Source organism: Scyliorhinus torazame, chromosome 4, assembly GCF_047496885.1.
Source record: "Scyliorhinus torazame isolate Kashiwa2021f chromosome 4, sScyTor2.1, whole genome shotgun sequence".
NCBI lineage: Eukaryota > Metazoa > Chordata > Chondrichthyes > Carcharhiniformes > Scyliorhinidae > Scyliorhinus > Scyliorhinus torazame.
This window is the reverse complement of record NC_092710.1, coordinates 17,551,876-17,572,438: the sequence shown is the minus strand read 5'-3', so window position 1 is coordinate 17,572,438 and position 20,563 is coordinate 17,551,876. Positions and strand designations below refer to the sequence as shown.

Below are 20,563 nucleotides of genomic sequence, written 5' to 3'. Positions count from 1 at the left end.
AGAGCACGGGTTTGCTTCCTCCGCAGTCTCACCCTCCGTCAAAGTAATTCAGAGACAGGCTGCTGAAGGCTTTGTCAGGTGTGTCAGGGATAAATGCTGTGGAAAGTGCGGTGAGTTAAATCTGTTCAGGCTTGCTGGGTACAGAGGGAAGGTAATTATGGTTTTAAAGTATAACAATTTATTCTTGTCACAAGTAGGCTGACATTAACAGTGCAATGAAGTTACTGTGAAAATCCCCTCGTCGCCACATTCCGGCGCCTGTTCGGGAACACAGAGGGAGAATCCAGAATGTCCAATTCACCTAACGAGCGCGTCTTCCGGGACTTTGTGGGAGGAAACCGGAGCACCCGGAGGAAACCCACCCAGACACAGGGAGAACGTGCAGACTCCGCCCAGACAGTACTAACTACTGTGCCGCCCCTATCCGTCCTGCCCCATAGCAAATGTATTTCATGTTTAGGATGTAGAACACGGCTTTGCTAATTTAATAATGCAAATGCATGGCGGATCTGGCAGCGCTAAAGAATGATGGTCGACCTTCAGTGTTGGGAGAAAATATTCCCGAATAGACCTTTCTGGTGAGCAAGAGAAGCAATTTATTGTCACAGAGCTCTGGGAGAAGAGTCCTCGACCCGCGGTCTGTGGAAACACGTACTCGCTCGAGCCAGGGCTTATGCTGGCTTAATATACAGTTTCGAAATGCAGAATTAGTCTGCGCACTATTTACATGCAGCCAATCGATTCTCTCAGCAGCACATTTAGGTCATTTTTCTCCAATCAATTCCTTTCAAATCGGGCGACATTGTTCCAACCAGCTCTTTACACTCGTGATTACATAATGGCCATGGTGTCTCAGGTCGTACCGCACAGGATCTCGGGTCTGATCCTCTTTTTGTTGCTGTCTCGACAGTTTGGTTGTGGAGCACGGGTCAGGCACATACACAGCATGCACCTGGTCAGGGGCCACATGTTTCACACAAAGTCCGTGTTCTACAGAATTCAGTGTTCGTACAATAGTCAAGTATGTCCAGCATGCAGCGTCAAGTCCAAAATGTAACTCCAACATTAAGCATTGGGTCTGGTTAAGCAGGCTTGAGTTAAAGTCTGTTTAGGCCCCGCTGTTCAATGGCATTTTGCCGATTCATTTTGGCCTAAGCGAGGAACTGCCCGCCGAGGTCATTCATCAAGTCATATTCAGGAAAACTGCTCATGGGTCAGGGCGCCCTTTATAAAGGCAGCCACGTTCTTTCAGCCCCCCTCAGTGCCCCCCCCCCACCCCCCCCCCCCACCCCTCCCACGGCAGCCTCCGGACCCCCCCACTTCCCCATTAAACCATAAGACACAGGAGCAGAATTAGGCCACTCGGCCCATCGAGTCTGCTCCGCCATTCAATCATGGCTGATATTTTCTCATCCCCATTCTCCTGCCTTCTCTCCATATCCCCTGATCCCCTTATTGATCAAGAACCTATCTATCTCTGTCTTAGAGACCTCCACAGCCTTCTGCGGCAAAGACTTCCACAGATTCACCACCCTCTGGCTGAAGAAATTGCCTCTCATCTCTGTTTTAAAGGATCGTCCCTTTAGTCTGAGATTGTGGCCTCTGGTTTTAGTTTTTCCTACAAGTGGAAACATCCTCTCCACGTCCACTCTATCCAGGCCTTGCCGTATCCTGTAAGTTTCAATAAGATCCCCCCTCATCCTTCTGACCGCCAACGAGTACAGACCCAGTGTCCTCAACCATTCCTCATACGACAGGTTCTTCATTCCAGGGACCATTATTGTGAACCTCCTCTGGACCCTTTCCAAGGCCAGCACATCCTTCCTTAGATACCGGGCCCAAAACTGCTCACAATACTCCAAATGGGGTCTGACCAGAGCCTTATCCAGCCTCAGAAGTACATCCCTGGTCTTGTATTCTAGCCCTCTTGACATGAATGCTAACATTGCATTTGCCTTCCGAACTGCCGACTGAACCTGCACGTTAACCTTAAGAGAATCGTGAACAAGGACTCCCAAGTCCCTTTGTGCTTCTGCTTTCCGAAGCATTTCCCCATTTAGAAAATTGTCCATGCTTCCATTCCTCCTTCCAAAGTGCATAACCTCACACTTTTCCACATTGTATTTCATTTGCCACTTCCTTGCCCACTCTCCTACCCTGTCCAAGTCCTTCTGCAGCCCCCTTGCTTCCTCAATACGACCTGTCCCTCTACAGATCTTTGTATCATCTGCAAACTTAGCAACAGTACCTTCTTCCAGATCATTAATGTATATTGTGAAAAGTTGTGGTCCCAGCACCGACCCCTGAGGCACAGCACTAGTCACCGGCTGCCATCCTGAAAAAGACCCCTTTATCCCCACTCTCTGCCTTCTGCCAGTCAGCCAATCCTCTATCCATGCCAGGATCTTACCCTGAAAACCATGGTCTCTTAACTTATTCAACAGTCTCCTATGTGGCACCTTGTCAAAGGCCTTCTGGAAATCTAAAAAATCACGTCCACTGGTTCTCCTTTGTCTAAACCCCTTGTTCCTTCCTCAAAAACTCGAACAGATTTATCAGACACGACTTCCCCTTGACGTGCTGACTCAGTCCTATTTTATCCTGCACTTCCATGTACTCCGCGATCTCATCTTTAAGAATGGACTCTAAAATCTTATCAGTCAGGCTAACCGGCCCGTCTTCTGCCTCCCTCCCTCCTCAAACAGCGGTGTTACATTAGCCACCTTCCAGTCCTCTGGGACCCTTCCTGCCTCCAGTGATTCCTGAAGGATCACCACCAATGCCTCCACAATCCCCTCAGCTATCCCTTTTAGAACCCTGGGGTGTAGTCCATCTGGTCCAGGTGACTTATCCACCTTCAGACCTGCAGTTCCCCCAGAACCCTCTCCTTAGTGATGTCCACTGCACTCCCCTCTGCCCCCCGATTCTCCTGGAGCTCTGGCATCCCACTGGTGTCTTCCACCGTGAAGACTGATGCAAAGTAACTATTCAGTTTGTCTGCCATTTCTTTGTTTCCTATTATTACTTCTTCAGCCAAATTTTAAAGTAGTCCAATGTCTATTTTTGCCTCTCTCTTACCTTTTATATATTGAAAAAAACTCTTCCTACCTTCTTTTATATTACTCGCTAGCTTACACTCATATTTCATCTTCTCCCCCCCTTATTGCTTTTTTTTTAGCTGTCCTCTGCTCACTTTTAAATGATTCTCAATCCTCTGGCTTCCCACTAATCCTCGCCACTTTGTATGCTTTTTCTTTAGCTTTTATGCTGTCCTTGACATCCCTCATCAGCCATGGATGCCTTGTCCTCCCCTTAGCATGTTTCCTCCTCCTTGGGATGAATTTCTGTTGTGCCTCCCGAGTAATCTCCCGAAACTCCTGCCATTGCTGTTCCGCTGTCTTCCCTGCTGGGCTCCTTTTCCAATCAACCCTGGCCAGCTCCTCCCTCTTGTCTTTGTAGTCACCCTTGTTTAATTGTAATACCGTTACATTTGATAAAGTTCCCCATGGTAGGCTTATGCAGAAAGTAAGGAGGCATGGGATAGTGGGAAATTTGGCCAGTTGGATAACGAACTGGCTAACCGATAGAAGTCAGAGAGTGGTGGTGGATGGCAAATATTCAGCCTGGATCTCAGTTACCAGTGGCGTACCGCAGGGATCAGTTCTGGGTCCTCTGCTGTTTGTGATTTTCATTAATGGCTTGGATGAGGGAGTTGAAGGGTGGGTCAGTAAATTTGCAGACGATACGAAGATTGGTGGAGTTGTGGATAGTAAGGAGGGCTGTTGTCGGCTGCAAAGAGACATAGATAGGATGCAGAGCTGGGCTGAGAAGTGGCAGATGGAGTTTAACCCTGAAAAGTGTGAGGTTGTCCATTTTGGAAGGACAAATATGAATGCGGAATACAGGGTTAACGGTAGAGTTCTTGGCAATGTGGAGGAGCAGAGAGATCTTGGGGTCTATGTTCATACATCTTTGAAAGTTGCCACTCAAGTGGATAGAGCTGTGAAGAAGGCCTATGGTGTGCTCGCGTTCATTAACAGAGGGATTGAATTTAAGAGCCGTGAGGTGATGATGCAGCTGTACAAAACTTTGGTAAGGCCACATTTGGAGTACTGTGTACAGTTCTGGTCGCCTCATTTTAGGAAGGATGTGGAAGCTTTGGAAAAGGTGCAAAGAAGATTTACCAGGATGTTGCCTGGAATGGAGAGTAGGTCTTACGAGGAAAGGTTGAGGGTGCTAGGCCTTATCTCATTAGAACGGAGAAGGATGAGGGGCGACTTGATCGAGGTTTATAAGATGATCAGGGGAATAGATAGAGTAGACAGTCAGAGACTTTTTCCCCGGGTGGAACAAACCATTACAAGGGGACATAAATTTAAGGTGAAAGGTGGAAGATATAGGAGGAATATCAGAGGTAGGTTCTTTACCCAGAGAGTAGTGGGGGCATGGAATGCACTGCCTGTGGAAGTAGTTGAGTCAGAAACATTAGGGACCTTCAAGCAGCTATTGGATAGGTACATGGATTACGGTTAAATGATATAGTGTAGATTTATTTGTTCTCAAGGGCAGCACGGTAGCATTGTGGATAGCACAATTGCTTCACAGCTCCAGGGTCCCAGGTTCGATTCCGGCTTGGGTCACTGTCTGTGCGGAGTCTGCACGTCTTCCCCGTGTCTGCGTGGGTTTCCTCCGGGTGCTCCGGTTTCCTCCCACAGTCCAAAGATGTGCGGGTTCGGTGAATTGGCCAATGATAAATTGCCCTTAATGTCCAAATTGCCCTTGGTGTTGGGTGGAGGTGTTGAGTTTGGGTAGGGTGCTCTTTCCAAGAGCCGGTGCAGACTCAAAGGGGCCGAATGGCCTCCTTCTGCACTGTAAATTCAATGTTAATCTATGATTAATCTAGGACAAAGGTTCGGCACAACATCGTGGGCCGAAGGGCCTGTTCTGTGCTGCATTTTCTATGTTCTATGTTCTATGTTACATCTGATTGCAGCTCCCCCCTCATGTCTTTGTGGTTACCCTTTATAGTTCACCCAACTTACCTCTTCAGGGATCCTTGAGCACCCCCCCTCACCCCACCTCTGATGGGCTAGATGGCCTGGGGCCATCCAGATTGTGCCAGGTGGAGCGAGTCGGTGCATCCACGCGGAAATGCATTCACGCGACCTGGCTGCGCCACCATTTATTGCCCAGCCCTCATTGCCCTTGAGGGGGCAGTTAAGAGTCAATGGCGTTACAGTAAATATGGAGCCACATGGTGATGAGACCAGGAAAGGATGGCAGATTTCCTTCTCTGAAGGATATTAATAAACCAGATGGGTTGTTGTGACAATCGACAGTGGTTTTATGGTCATCATTGGACTTTTTAAATTCCAGCTTCATATTGAGTTCAAATTTCACTATCTACGGTGGTGGGATTTGGACCGGGTCCGTAGCGTATTACTCTACATCTCTGGTTTCCAAATCCCGTCACCGTACCACTATGCCACTGCCCCCCCCCCCCCCCCCTCGCGATCGGACCTGCCCATGGCGTGGAGTCCGAGATTTGGGGCTCTCGGGCAATGGGGGGCAATGGGGTCGCTGAATCATGCCCTCTAAGTGTGGGATTGTTCCCGTGAGAAACTCCCCAAGCTCAAAGCAAATGATTAAATTTGAGTGAATACTGGTCTGAGTTTCATCCAGACATCCGTCAGGAATCACCCCACGGAACCTGCCCAAACTCACTTTTGGGAGGAATCTAGCCCTCAATTTCTCATTGTCCTGCTCACATACATAATGTTTTGTGAATATTTAGGAGGGAGTGAATTGAAGATTGGATAAAGAACTTCAAGGGGAAGTAATATGGTGATTGTCCCTTTAAGGGCAACACAGCAGAGTAAGGGTCGCATGGCCTGTTTGACCAGAGTGTGGAATCACCCCAGGATGAGAGACATTTGGATTGGAATTCTCCGGCCATTGGGATTCTCAGTTTCTTCCCGCAGCACATCCCTGCCCACGTGTTTCCCGGCGGTGCGGGGTGGCTTCAACGGGAATCCCATTGGCAAGCTGCGGGAGTAGACAATCCCACCGCAAGCGAAAGGCGTGCCACCGAGACACGCGCGGCTGGGGGACCAGAGAGTCTCGCCCATTCTGTTTCCTCCTGACTGCATCCCCTCCAACGCATTGACGATATTCCAAAATTGCAGGGTCGGCAATGCCAGGAGTCGGGCCAGCGGGCGTCTTGCCACTTGGAGGGAGGGTTAAGGGGGAGCGTGTGTTGGGCGGGGTCTTCCCAAGGTTGGGGGCTGGGGGTGAGGGGGGGGCATCAATAAAGTGAGGGGGGGTCCTGAAGGGGGGATGGGTTCGGAAGATGGGCAGCTGGTCAAAGGGGCAGCCAGATCTGCAGACGGCCTGTCCTGCTGGTGGGCTCAGCTGGCCAGCAGGAAATTACTGCTAAGTGTGGCCTCACCGGAGAGCGACTCCCTGAGCGAGGACAAAACAAGCAGCAACGGTTCTGTTGAATGACGCCGCCGCCTCCGTAAAACACCCTGCAAAACGGGGCCGACAGCAGACTTTGTTTGAATTCCGCTGAATTGCTCCCAGAATTCTTTCCTGCACTGTCGACGAGACCGGCTCCTCAGAGAACGGCGCCATTTTTACAAGGCTACGCGGATCTCAAAAAGGGGTTGAAGATGCCCACACCTCCCAACCACGGATACCGCGACCTTTCTGCCCCTCCCCCCCTCTCCCCCCCCCTCTCCCCCCTCTCCCTCCCCTCTCCCTCCCTCCCTCTCCCTCCCACCCTCTCCCTCCCTCTCCCTCCCTCCCTCTCCCTCCCCCCCTCTCCCACCCCTCTCCCTCCCTCCCTCTCCCTCCCTCCCTCTCCCACCCCCCCTCTCCCTCCTCTCCCTCCCCTCTCCCCCCCTCCCTCTCCTCTCCCTCCCTCTCCCTCCCTCCCCCTCCCCCTCTCCCTCCCTCCCTCTCCCCCCCCTCCCCCCCTCTCCCTCCCATCCTCTCCCCCCCCTCCCTCCCTCCCTCTCCCCCCCTCCCTCTCCCCCCTCTCCTCAACTCCCGAGAGGCCAACCTCCCCACCATCACGGAAAGTCCGCATGACCTCCCCACCCCCCCCCCCCCCAAGTCACCCAGGCATGAGGGTAACCTCCCCATCCATCCTCGTAGGCATTGGGGCATTGCGCCCCCCCGCCCCCCCACTCTCCCTCCCCCTCAAAATTAGCAAACTCCACTGTAGAGCCACTCCGCCTTTGGGGCAACCCTTCCTCTTTCAGGCCCCCTCCCCTTCACTCCCCCACCCTTCATAAAACCACTTCATACCCCTTCAATCCCAAGCTTCAAACCTAACCTTTCACGGGCATGGCCCCCTCAGGCCCTTCCCCTTGGCAGTGCCAACGTGGCACCTGGGAACTACCCCAGGCACTCCGACAGGTTGGCAGCGCTGTGGCAACTGTCCTGCCCTGTCCCCGACCATCCAGGCCTCCAATGGCCTCCGAACCCCCCCCCCCCCCCCCCAAACACGGCCATCATCTTGGGTCTTCGTTTTGGAGATCAGCACCGATTCCCACTTGCGTGAGGCCAGTCTGGTGGGGCCGGCGAATACCGACAGGCTGGGTCCTCATGCAGGCTGCGTCAATTTAAATGATCCCAGTGACTCATTTCAATATGCTCCATTGGATGATGCCCAGCGAGGGCGTGATCCAGATTATGTCATGGGGGCCGAGTTGGCTGCATCGAGCTCAGAGCCTGGGGCAAAAGCCTCGCCTTTCCCACTATGAGCCTGGCGTAACGGTATCTGCGCCGTGCACAGTGCACATCCCAAGTCTTTGAGTCTTTTTCTTGTTGAGCAGAGTAATTCTGTAGTCTGAGTTGCTTCCACAGGATCAACGTTAACAGGAACTGCGATAACAGGTACCCCCTGCTGGCACAGGTTTTTGCTTCCACGGAAGAATCAGTTCTGTTGACGACAGGCTGATCAGTTACTCTGGTTGGTTACAACCAGACCCCGACAGTGGGTAGGATACTGGACCGAAAGCCCAACATTTTAATTTAATTTTGTAGGACTGTGAGGACAGGATGCCGCGCTCCAGGAGTGACTGCACAATAAAATAGTGATACGGTATATTAAACCAATCTTGATCACGAACACAGTATTGGTACGGCACCCTGGTCTGGTGCACGGTCAATTTCAGCCCCGCTTGACCTGGAGTTGCAACACAACTGAATTAATCAATAATTCTAAGAAAAACACCCAAACTCTTTGGCCCTTGGCTGTCCAATAATTATAGTCACCAGGTTTGTAAATTTAAACACAATTACTTTTTATTTATAATAACAACAACAGTGAAATATAAAGCAAATACAATTGGTTAACTATTATCGACTTCCTAATCTACCACTTCTACCCCCCCCCCCGCCCCCCCACCCTCTGTGAAGTGTTGGGCACTCTGATACACAGACAAACCAACACGGTTGCGTATGGTACCACGCAGTTTTATTTCATTGAACTATAAACATAGTAAACCCTGGTAATCAGCACAATGGTGAACCTCTGAGTGGCTGGCAATCAGGTCTGTGCCCTGAGCGCCCTCCTGCTCGAGTGCCCAGGAAGTGTCGTGTTCCCTGCTTTGCACTGTGTACGCTCTTGTCCCTGATTGGCTGTCGTGTTGTGTGTGTTGATTGGTCCGTTGATCTGTCCATCATTATGTGTGTGTGTATGTGCTGTGATGTTCACATGAATATCATGGCACTCTGCACACATACAAGACAGATAAACACCGAAGAAAAGAGAAGGGTGACAATAATAAATAAAAGTAAAAGATGAGCCTTTGTTTTAGATAGTTGTCTACTCAAGTCGGACCTAACCAACGCCTGTTACCAGGCAGAATATGGCCTTTTAGCCAGTTCATTGGCCACCAGCCAACCAATCGAACCGAGTCCCACCCCATCTCTCGGGTGCCATAAAGTCTGAGCTCTCCTGTTCAAATACTAGCACCAAATACCATGTTGCAACTTCATGAATTCCCCGTTTTCTCTGCTGCTCGACTTAAAGATACATATCCATTATGCATCCAAATGGATCAAAGTGAAAACAGCAAAACAATAAAGAAAGGGGAAATGAGGGAGTCAACAGTATAAAATATCTTTAACGTCACACCAGAACATAGCTGGCATTTGAGCTACTACTCAATACAGTGAATGCACTACTCTTCAATGCTATCCTTATTCTCACTCAAACAACAAGAAATACCATCTCAATTCTCAATCCACTCCAACTATTATTAGCATTTAGGAATGCCTGCTATACAGAGATGATCTTTGAGAAAGAGGGATCTTTTGATACTGCTTTAAAGAAAAGACCTGAAGCCTGTCAGAACCATGCAGACACTCTCACTGTATTTCCTGAGAAGCTGCTTCTGTTCATCTTCTAATCAGACAAGTATGATCTGCTTTGAAAGATTGCTAATATGTCTACAGACCTATCTTTTACTGAACTGCAGAGAGCAAACTGCTTGGCTTTTGGTCACAGCTGCATCTAAAACGCCACTGAGCTGCTTTCGGCAAAAAATGCCTGATACCTTAGCTCCACCCATTAATTACATAATCTTATCAAGCTGAAATCTAATTAACTCCACAGGGAACCCCCCTTAATCCAAACAAAAGTGCATTAACCCAAGATTTTTTATGGTGCCTTCATTGCACCCCTGGCTCCCAACCTTTCAAACCAGGATTCTTTGAAAACATGGCTGTGACAAATCCCAAATTTCTTTACCCGTCAGTCTGGCCTCAATAAAAGTCGAGATGGATTTGCAGGTACAGCATTAGTTATTTTATTTGACTTGCAAGTCTTTCTCAATTCACAGCAAGTACAAAGCACATCTTGCTTCGTACGCCTCTGGAATCAAGTGAGCCTGTAGGACAAAGGGATCTCTACTACTCACACAACTGGCATCAAGTTTCACATACACGATTCCCATAGGTCATCCTATACCCCTCCTGACCTATCCATACACTCTAATTGGCTCACTTCCAATCCCTTCCTCTGACCCCTATTACCCAGCATCCTTTTCCCCTCCGTAGCTGGACACACCTCTTCCTTTGCTTTGCCATGCGGTCTGAAATCCTTTGTCTGTGAACTCACCAGAATGAGACTGGCCTAGCTCTACATTACAGTAACTAATATCTCTAAAGTAACTATTTTATATCACATTCATCATTCCCTCCTTTTATCATTCCATGATAACCGAACTATCCAATCCATAGCTACGGTTCCGCATCTAAAAAGGATCCGTCGCTGCATTTCCAATTCCTGGCGTAGCCCCCCTTCATCCGCTGCACCCTCATGGATTTTGACAGCTAAGATTTTAGGGGCGTTGATCTGTTCCAGTGCACCCCGCATTCTACCCATCACACATTTAAGGATGGCTAGGCCCACAAAGATGCAGCCGGTAGCCACCACTAAATACATGGCCATATTTATCAACCAGTCCTTCCAACCTCCAAATCCCCAGTTACCCCAAGAGCCAGGATTCTGCATTCCGTCCAGGTGATCCCGTATGTGATCCATAAATTTAGTGATGTTAGCGGTCAAGTCCTGAACTCCCATGATACACTTGCCCTGCACTATGGCGCATACCCCACCCTCACGGGCCAGAAGATAGTCAAGAGCATACCGGTTCTGCATTGCAAACAACCGTAGCTGAGACAACTCCTTGGTTATTGCCCCGAGGGCTCCCAAGGTTTCATTTCCCAAGATGGTAAGGCCACAAATAAAATAATTCCGATCACTGACAGCCAAGGAACCCCCCACACCTCCCAGTGTCAAGGCGCTCAGAATGCCCCACCCGGCTGAGTGGCCCCGGTTGGGTGCGAGAACCTGAGGTTTTTTCCAGTTCTCGCAGAATTCAGCTGAGACTGCCCTTCGTGCTAACTGATTATGCAGCATCCACGCCGAGGGGCAGGGGACTGTGGTAGGGACTAGAGTCCCAATAGCAATTTGGCGGGGAAATGGGGGTGACAAAACAGTGGTCGCTGTGCCATTAAATAAAAAGTAGTATCCTTGCTCCGTGTGCAGGCTAGCATCACAATCAGTATGTCGGTTGCGTAAGGATCCCCCAGTAGCCCAGTTTATCCAGCTTCGAATCGCCCATTCGGGCCGCCTAGCAATGCGGAAAGCCCTAGTCCCAACAGTGATATGAGAGACATTCGCCCAGCCACAAAGGAGCTGGAGGCCGGCGTTCAATGGAACGCAAGTGGTGTTGTAACAAACGCATTGGCCAGACGCCTGGGTGATATGGCACCTCCTGTCCGTACAGGTGGGAAACAGACATGTTATATTTGTGTCCACCTCTACCAGCAAACAGCCGTATCCTTCACTGCTGAAACAATTCTCGTACGACCGGGAATCCCTATTGGGAGTGAAGTGGCTAGGTATATATGCCCTCCACCGTTGCAGCATATCATACTGTGAATGGGAATTATCCCGAGGAAGGGGAAGACAAATAGCCGGTGGTGCTGAACCCGGATCGTAAGGAAGAGTGACTAGCTCGGGCAGTGGCTCGGAACGCTGACAATGAACCACCGTTTGGGGAGTGCCCCAAAGCGGTGAAACAGAAAATAACCTAGACACCGCTGCGGGGTTCGGGTAGCAGACAACCCGTCCCTGGCCATACAAGCGGTGGTAAATCTGGTAGAAGAGATTCAAACTACCCAGGTTTTCCTCAGTTTGGCCTTTAACTAAATTAAGTGTATCTCCCGGTAACCTACGTTCTAGCTGTACTTCCCTTCTCACACGCCCCTCCTCTCTCTAGTCCCTCTCTCACAGCCTCTTCCTATGCTCTCCTGACGGTCTGATGTTACCTTTATTGCACCAATCTTAACACATCCAAAATCAAATTTACATGTATTCCAAAAACAAGGCAATGTCCATGTAATATTCCCTTCCCATTGCCGGGACCGGTGCAATTGCTTCATGACTCCTGCATTCTCCTTAACTTTGACGACCTTCCATGAGTCGATACCATGTCCTCGTATATGGGGGCAGCGAAGAACATCACCTTTGCATAGGTGATGTATCCTTGTAGATTGGTTGGGGTTATAAATGTAGATAATATTTCCCTTTTCCATGTCCGTCGCCAATAACACTCCAAGCGAGGTGAGGCCGTAGATCACACAGGCGGTGCGTAGCCACCCCATCATGCTCCACACCTGTAAAATAGCACTGGAGAAGGGAGGCAGGTTAGTATCCGACCTTTTACAGTAGTGGAGATGTACTCAATTTACAGTGATGTAGGTGGACCCAAGCACTTCGCCCCTCCACTTTAACTGCTGTGGGGGTGGTAAGGAGAACTTGGAAGGGCCCGTCCCATCGCGGCTCCGACCCCTTCCTAGTCCAATTTTTGACCATGACATAACTACCGGGCTGGACTGAAAGTGAGCTAGGTACTGGGGGCGATGGCTGGTGAGCCGCGCGGACCTGGCCATGGAGTTCCTTGAGGACCTGAGTGAGGGCTAGAACATCGGTGGTCATCTCTTCAGTCATATGGTGAAACTGAACCAGTCTGGGAACCTGCAGGCTCCAGGGAGTTCTAAGAGGCCTGCCATAAAGAATCTCGGCGGGAGAGAGCCGGGCCGGTCCCGCAGGTGTAACCCGCAGCTGGAAGAGGGCAACGGGGAGCAACTTAAGCCATGTCAGTCCCGTGTCTGCTCTTAATTTAGCCAATTTAGTTTTGAGGGTCTGATTGTGTCTCTCAACCAACCCGGCCGCCTGCGGTCTGTAAGCACAGTGTAACTGCTGGCGTATGCCCAACTGGGAGCAAAACTCCTTGTTAATTTGTCCAATAAAATGAGGCCCATTATCAGAACTTAACTGAGCTGGTATACCGTACCGGGGAATGATTTCCTGCATCAGAACTTTAACCACAGTAGCAGCTTTATTATCGATAGTCGGATACGCCTCGACCCATCTGCTGAACACATCCACAATGACCAAAACATATTTGTAACATTGACACCTTTCCAACTCAATGTAATCCATTTGGAGCGTCTCAAAGGGACCACTGGGCAATGGGGTTTGCCCCATCCCACAAGGGATACCTTTTCCGGTGTTATATTGCTGACAGATTAAACACCGATTACTGATACTCTGGGCCAACCCCTGCAACAAATCACTAGTCCCCCGAGCCCCACAATGAGTTGCAAAGTGTACACATTCAATGACCCATAAAGCCAGCACATCAGACATACAAGTCTGATGTGCTGGCGTGGTCCATAAAGAGGAAACAGAATCATATGTACAACCTAACCACTTCCACATTTGTTTATCACTCTCAGGAGCGTCCTCCTGTAACCTTATGACGTCTTGGATGGTTGGCATTGACTTGTCAGAAGCAGACATATTTATAGTAGATCGTTTAGTCTGACTTAACATTTTATGCACCATCACTTGCTGAATTTGCGCGGCTGTCCGCGCTGCACAATCTGCTCGTTCATTATCAACGTCAACTGGGGTCTTACCGTTTGTATGGGCAGCGCATTTAATAACGGAAATCTGCGCTGGCATAAGGAGGGCCTGCAGTAGGTCATTAACTAAACCCCGGTGGGATATGTCCGTGTCGGCCGAGGTAAGGAATCCCCTATTCTTCCAGAGTTGTCCGATGTCATGAACTACCCCGAAAGCATATCGGGAGTCAGTGTAAATATTTACCCGACGATCTACCGCAAGTATACATGCACGGGTGAGGGCAAAAAGTTTGGCTTGTTGAGCTGAATAAGGGGTCTGGAAAGCTGCCGCTTCTAAAATCAGACCATCCTGATCTATGATTGCATAACCGGACAATCTCCGGCCAGTGGGGCTTACTAATGCACTGCCATCAACATACATAATCATGTCAGGTTGTTCTAACGGAATATCACTCAAATCTTCCCTTATTGTGGTAGTTTCCTGAATCAAGGCTAAACAGTCGTGACCAGGTGCGTCCTCATGGACAGGGGGACCGCTAAGAAACCAGGCTGGATTGACAGTGGTACAGTATTTAAATGTCAGACGTGGATTGTTCAAAAGGTATATCTCATACCTATTCTGACGAGCTGCGGTAAGATGCTGAAACTGCAGTTGCCCCAATAGTGCGATTACCGAGTGGGAGCTATACACCGTAATATCCTGTTGGAGAGTGATATTGGCAGCAGCCTGCAAACTATTGTATATCGCTGCCAAGATCTGGGTGCAAACAGGGTGGCCCAACGCCACTGGGTCGAGTTTGGAAGAGTAATATGCTACGGGCCGGTGCTTGTCCCCATGTTGCTGGGTGAGTACCGCTGTTGAACATCCTTCCAGAACAGTACAGTATATCTGGAATGGTCGGTCATATAGGGGCCTACCGAGGGCCGGTGCTTGTAGCAAGGCCTGCTTCAGGCAACGGAAGGCCCCGAGTGCCTCGGTGGTGAGAGTAAAATTCCCCCCTTCACTAGTGTAAGGCGTCAGCAGCTTTGTATAGACAACGATGTTTGGTATCCACTGCCGACAATAATTCACCATACCCAGCCAATGACCGACCTCCTTGGCTGTGGTAGGCGCGGGGAATTGGCATATTGGTTCAATCCTACTGGGTTCGAGACCTCTTTCTGTGGCTGTAAGTAAAACTCCTAAGAACTTGACCTTTGTCTGAGCCACCAGGACCTTTGATTGTGAAACAACATAACCCAACGAGGAGAGGTGGGTTAATAGCTGGATCACATCATCCCTGTTACTGGGCTCGGCGGGACTCGCTACCAATATGTCATCTACATACTGCACTAGAGTGGAACCATGCTCCAATGTCAAGGCCTGGAGTTGGGTCTGCAGGCATCTGGGGAAGAGCGTAGGTGAGTTGACGAACCCCTGTGGCAGTCGGGTCCAGGTATACTGCTGTCCATTGTAAGTGAAGGCAAACAAATATTGGCTTTCAGTTGCGAGTGGGAGGGCAAAGAAGGCGTGCTGAAGGTCAATTACGGCGAAGACCCGGGCTCGAGCTGGAATTTGAGCCAGTATGTGGGCAGGATTAGGAACGAGAGCATGTAACGGCTGTACAATGGCATTGATTGAACGTAAATCCTGTACTAATCGGTACTGGTCTGGTTTGGCTGGTTTAGGCACAGCAAGTATGGGGGTGTTACATTCTGATTGGCAAGGGACCAAAATACCCTGTTGCAACAGCTCTTGAATTAATTTGTCTATTGACGGAGCAGCTTGGGATTTCAGGGGGTATTACCGAATGGAAGGTAGCTTTACATGATCCTTAATCGTTACCTTAATAGGTGTAACATTTGTCTTTCCCACTTGTGATGGGTATTCCGCCCAGACCTGTGGATTGACATATTCCAACACATCATGTCCCCGGTGATGCTGCAGTCGAGTGTTAATCGTTTCAGGGACCTCAAAATATTTTATGGCTGTGCCGTCTGGCGTGACTTGAAGTGCGTACTCTGTTGGATCCGAATGACCCACTGCCCTCCTTACCATAGGCCCCAGATCCCTGGCATGGTACTGGTCGTGGACCTGACGTGTAATATGAGGGCTTACAGAAGCTGACTGTGGCCATAAATGTGGTGGTATTGTAACAAAATTGGCTGTACCTTCTTTTCCCGTGACTGTGGCTGTAATCTTGACTGGCCATTCGGTCCCAATTAATGGCCGGTATTTGTCCTCCAACTCCCTGTTTTGTCTGGTTCTGTCATAGGCCAGGGTAACGTGATGCAGTGAATGTTCAATTTCTAACGTCCACCGCTGGGGGGTGATAGAAATATAGCACTGTTGTCTCATCCTCCATGATTTAACCGTTACCCCCTCGTCTCTGCACTCTAGCTGTAGCTGGAAGATACACAGTAAATCTCGGGCCAACAAGTTACAGTCCAATCCAGTAGTCACTACAAACTGATGATCTGCAGACTTATTCTCGTAAGTGACTGTCACAGGTTCAGAAATAGGATACTCACACACCTGTCCTTGGAACCCCGACAATTGCTGCGTGTGGTCGGATAATGGTAGTCGAAGTTCTGATTGCACAGAAGACTTGGCTGCTCCAGTGTCGATTACAAATGAGTGATGTTGATCTCCTATCTGCAGAGAAATAATAGGTTCCCTGTCCGATTGGAGAGTCCTTATGACTAAATTAGCTAGTCAATCCTGTGTTGGGAAAGGGTTTGCCTGGAAGAAGTCAGTGTATCTCGTCTGTCCTCCCCTTGGTGGGTACCCCCTCCTTTGGGTCGGGTAGTCTCCTTCTGCTGCCTGTCTTTTAAAGGGGCATTCCTGTTGCCAGTGATCTGCACGGCCGCAATTAAAACATGCATTGCTCCCTCTATATCTGCCCCGTCCTCTTCTCCCAGTAGACCAATGGCCCCTCAGAGGGGGCGGCAGTTGTAACGCTGTTGGTGCATACGGTGGGCCATAAAAAGGAGCTGAGGGTCCCTTTGGGTGGGTTTGATATCCTCCCCCTCGCTGATCCACCCACCCAAAGTCACAATATTGGGGTTCCAGCTGGTAAGCTACCATTTCTGCCGCTTGTTGGGGTCGCAGATCATCCTTTTTCATTACATACTCAGTCTTAACCTTTGTAACTGAGCCTCCTTCCTGGTCTACACCCTCCTTCCAATAAAATCTGACTGCCCTTGCCATCTGGGAAGGGTCGTTCTCTGTCCAATTCATGTTATTACATTTCACAGCAGTAGCCACGGAAGGTGGTAGGCAATGCATTAACATAGCACAATATTGAGGGGAATTCTGACCATTTTGATATGGCAAGTCGCCTGACTGCCCACGGTAGATTTCATTAAAACGCTCCAGAAATTCCTCTGGCTCTTCAATCTTCTTAGGTTTTAGGTCTAAGATAGCAGAAATATTTATGGGCTTTTGAAATGTGCTATTCAACGCATTCAGGATTTGTGTCCGTCTATCGTCGTCTAACGCATGGGCTTGCTGAATTGCGGCGTGGCTAGCATAATCCAACTGATTAAGATAATTGCGGTACTCTGCTGGGGTTAAAACCTGCTGGACTAGGGCCCAGAGGTCCCTAGAATCAGCGTGATAAATTGAGATGGTAGTTCTCCGCGAATCCACGAAAGCAGCAGGAGATTTTTTTCTATCTGGGATTGGAGCCATAATAGCCATCATCTCACTGGGTGTCCATGGGAAGTAAACGTCTATCGTGGGCTGCGCCCCGGCAGTCACCGCGTCAGGGTTTGGTAGCTTCCTAATCGGCAACTGTCTCCGAGTCTCACCAGGGGGCACTCTAGCTATTTCCTCTGGTTCTTCCAAGACTTCGAATTCCCTCCCTGTCACTAGAGGGAGTTCTTTCTCTTCAAAATCATCTGTGGCATCTCCCTTTGTTCTCGAAATTTGCGGTTTCCCCTTGGTCTGAAGGGATTTAGGTGGTCTGCTTAATTGTTTCTGGTTAGGATCAAGCCCTTCTCTCGCTGTCCGAGATCGGGTCCTAGAGCTAACTGGGCTTGTGGAACAGAGCTCCTCTTCCCCTACTGATCGTGAAGATGGTAAATCGGGACCCACGCTATCAACCAAAAGGGCTGGAGTTACTGGCATGATTGGAATCTGGGGAGCAGTGACTGGATATAAATTATTATACTCTGGTGGTTCTGGAATTAGTGCAGACAATGCTACAGCTGCAGTCGGAACTTTTGCTGACATTTTCAAATCATCAAATTGATCATTTTCTGTCAATTCAAGGCCAGCCATTGAACTACGTAGCCCATCTTTTGTTTGACCCGAGCCTTTCCTGTCTTTACTTGCGCGTTTTTTGAATGCACATTCATTTTTTAAGACCTGTAATGTTTTTTGGTTACCCTGTTCACTAATTGGAATTCCCATTTTAAGGGCATTGTCCTGCCAACTTGATAACATGATCTTATCTCTTTCCTCTTGACAATATTGTCTCCATAATCCAATTAATTCTTTTGCTTTCATTCTTTGACTCTTTTTCCAAATGTGTCCCTAAATTTTCTTAACAATCTCTAGGCTCACAAACCTTATCGAGTTCTTTGAGAAGGTGACTGAACAGGTAGACGAGGGTAGAGCAGTTGATGTGGTGTATATGGATTTCAGCAAAGCGTTTGATAAGGTTCCCCACGGTAGGCTATTGCAGAAAATACGGAGGCTGGGGATTGAGGGTGATTTAGAGATGTGGATCAGAAATTGGCTAGCTGAAAGAAGACAGAGGGTGGTGGTTGATGGGAAATGTTCAGAATGGAGTTCTGTCACAAGTGGAGTACCACAAGGATCTGTTCTGGGGCCGTTGCTGTTTGTCATTTTTATCAATGACCTAGAGGAAGGCGCAGAAGGGTGGGTGAGTAAATTTGCAGACGATACTAAAGTCGGTGGTGTTGTCGATAGTGAGGAAGGAAGTAGCAGGTTACAGAGGGATATAGATAAGCTGCAGTGCTGGGCTGAGAGGTGGCAAATGGAGTTTAATGTAGAGAAGTGTGAGGTGATTCACTTTGGAAGGAAAAACAGGAATGTGGAATATGTGGCTAATGGAAAAGTTCTTGAAAGTGTGGATGAGCAGAGGGATCTAGGTGTCCATGTACATAGATCCCTGAAAGTTGCCACCCAGGTTGATAGGGTGGTGAAGAAGGCCTATGGAGTGTTGGCCTTTATTGGTAGAGGGATTGAGTTCCGGAGTCAGGAGGTCATGTTGCAGCTGTACAGAACTCTGGTACGGCCGCATTTGGAGTATTGCGTACAGTTCTGGTCACCGCATTATAGGAAGGACGTGGAGGCTTTGGAACGGGTGCAGAGGAGATTTACCAGGATGTTGCCTGGTATGGAGGGAAAATCTTATGAGGAAAGGCTGATGGACTTGAGGTTGTTTTCGTTAGAGAGAAGAAGGTTAAGAGGAGACTTAATAGAGGCATACAAAATGATCAGAGGGTTAGATAGGGTGGACAGTGAGAGCCTTCTCCCGCGGATGGAAATGGCTAGCACGAGGGGACATAGCCTTAAACTGAGGGGTAATAGATATAGGACAGAGGTCAGGGGTAGGTTCTTTACGCAAAGAGTAGTGAGGCCGTGGAATGCCCTACCTGCTACAGTAGTGAACTCGCCAACATTAAGGGCATTTAAAAGTTTATTGGATAAACATATGGATGATAATGGTATAGTGTAGGTTAGATGGCTTTTGTTTCGGTGCAACATCGTGGGCCGAAGGGCCTGTACTGCGCTGTATTGTTCTATGTTCTATGTTCTATGTCTTTGGTGCCCCCTAGTGGCCATTCCTCCCCCATTTTACTCCTTAACGTTGCTGACATTTCCCTGAAATCTTTTGCTTTATCCGGATACATATCGCATAATATTTGCAGTGGCATGCCTGGATCATTTGTGCTATCCAAGGAATTCCCCATAATCTCAACTAGTCCTCAGAACTGCGTTTTTCGCCACGACAGTCCAAGGGTACAATTTTAGCTTAATCAACTATAGATTTAAAACACTCACACATGGAATTGAATCATCTTCAGATTTAAAAACACTTATTGAACTGAACCTTCATCTACTGAAGTCCCAGCAGCCTTAAAAACACTTATACATGGAATTGAATCATCGTTTTAGATGTCCCATCAACCCAAAACCTAACCCAAGCCGAATCAACAATATGAAATCCCATCAATTAAATTTCTAATCCCCAGACTGACCTTTGATTTCGTCGAGACGATCTTTCCGTACCACCCGCGAGTGACCAGACTAATCAGACGATAAGAAGAGGGGAAAAATCAATGCGCGGTCATTTTCCAGCTGTACATTGTGGGCCCCTTTTTCCCATCCTCCTGTTCATAATCAGTCTAATTCTGATTTCGCAGTTGGTCAGAACCGTCTTGAGAAATCCCGGGTTTCGGGCACCAAATGACAAATCCCAAATTTCTTTACCCGTCAGTCTGGCCTCAATAAAAGTCGAGATGGATTTGCAGGTACAGCATTAGTTATTTTATTTGACTTGCAAGTCTTTCTCAATTCACAGCAAATAGAAAGCACATCTTGCTTCGTACACCTCCGGAATCAAGTGATTCTGTAGGACAAAGAGATCTTTACTATTAATACAAATGGCATCAAGTTTCACATACACGATTCCCATAGGTCATCCTATACCCCTCCTGACCTATCCATACACTCTAATTGGCTCACTTCCAATCCCTTCCTCTGGCCCCTATCACCCAGCATCCTTTTCCCCTCCGTAGCTGGACACACCTCTTCCTTTGCTTTGCCATGCGGTCTGAAATCCTTTGTCTGTGAACTCACCAGGATGAGACTGGCCTATCTCTACACTACAGTAACTAATATCTCTAAAGTAACTATTTTATATCACATTCGTCAGCTGCAGAAGTTATGCACACACTAACCCAGGCTTTAACCCTTACTGACCAAATACTTATAATACAATGTATCTGAAATTCCTTCATTCATTTCACCTCTATATATTCTCCTGTACGTTAAGGCTATCATCCTCTCTATTTACTACTCCACCAATTTTTGAATCATCCAAGAACTTACTGATTCATCCTCCTACATTCATATCTAAATCATTTGTAGAAACTA

The 20,563-nt window shown here is 48.5% G+C and overlaps 1 protein-coding gene across 2 annotated transcripts in view; it reads left to right on the top strand.

Annotated features, from left to right (window-relative positions):
* The window catches only part of LOC140410138 (beta-1,3-galactosyltransferase 5-like), a 53,455-nt gene that overhangs the window by 1,214 nt on the left and 31,678 nt on the right, over window positions 1-20,563 (top strand). The window contains exon 1 of one of the 2 annotated variants that reach the window (XM_072498091.1): window positions 54-110. The exons of the other annotated variant lie outside the window; for it this stretch is intronic. The gene's annotated coding sequence lies outside the window, so the exon portion shown is untranslated. Of the gene's footprint in view, window positions 1-53; window positions 111-20,563 lie in introns of those variants that run through there. 2 annotated transcript variants of the gene reach the window in all.